Source organism: Pteropus medius, unplaced genomic scaffold (genome assembly GCF_902729225.1).
Source record: "Pteropus medius unplaced genomic scaffold, Ma_sr-lr_union100, whole genome shotgun sequence".
NCBI lineage: Eukaryota > Metazoa > Chordata > Mammalia > Chiroptera > Pteropodidae > Pteropus > Pteropus medius.
The window spans coordinates 5,175,074-5,176,080 of record NW_024342257.1 but is presented as its reverse complement, the minus strand read 5'-3'; the positions used below and the strand labels follow the sequence as shown (position 1 = coordinate 5,176,080).

Here is a 1,007-nt window from a genome sequence, read left to right as displayed (position 1 = left end):
AAGAAAAAAAAAGAAAGAAAGAAAAGTATAGGCCAATATCTCTTATGATCATTGATGCAAAAATCCTCAACCAAATATTAGCAAACTTAATTCAGCAATGTACTAAAATTATCACACACCATGATCAAGATGGATTTATTCCTAGGTTGCAAGTTTGGTAGAATATCTGCAAATCAATTAATGTGGTATACCACATTAACAAATCAAAAGATAAAAAGCAATGATCATATCAATAGGTGCAGAAAAGCATTCGACAAAATCCAGCATTCATTATGAAAAACATAACAAAACAAAACAAGAAACAAAACTCTAAGCAAACTTGGATAGAGTGAACATACCTCAACATAATAAAGACCATATATGACAAACCTACAGCTAACATTATATTCAATAGAGAAAGGCTAAAAGTGTCTTTCCTTAAGATCAGGAACAAGACAAGGATGCCCACTTTCATCACTCCTCTTCAACATTGTCTTGGAATTCTTAGCTACAACAATCAGACAAGAAAGGGAATCTACAGCCATGCCACTCTGAATGCACCCCATCTCGTCTGATCTCAGAGGCTAAGCAGGGTCGCGTCTGGTTAGTACTTGGATGGGAGACCACCCAGGAAGACCAGGTGCTGTAGGCGTAAAAAAAAAAAAGACAAGAAAGAGAAATAAAAGACATTCGAATTGGAAAGGAAGGAGTAATACTCGTTATTTGCTGATTACATGACAGAATATATAGAGAACCCTAAAGATTCCACCAAAAAATTGTTAGAACTGATTAATGAATTCAGTAAAGTAGCAAGTTACAAAATAAATATTCAAAAGTGAGTGGCATTTTTGTGTACCAATGATGAACTTTCGGAAAGAGAAATTAAGACAACGATCCCATTTACGATTTCATAGAAAACTATAAAATACCTGGGAATGAAGTTAACAAAGGAGGTAAAAGACTTATTCTCAGAAAATTATAAGTCCTTGAAAAAAGAAATTGAAGAAGATACAAATAAATGGAAGCCC

The 1,007-nt window shown here is 34.0% G+C and overlaps 1 pseudogene; it reads left to right on the top strand.

Moving 5' to 3' along the window:
- The first annotated feature begins 512 nt into the window (after window positions 1–512).
- On the top strand, window positions 513–631 carry LOC120600231 (uncharacterized; annotated as a pseudogene).
- Window positions 632–1,007: the final 376 nt, after the last annotated feature.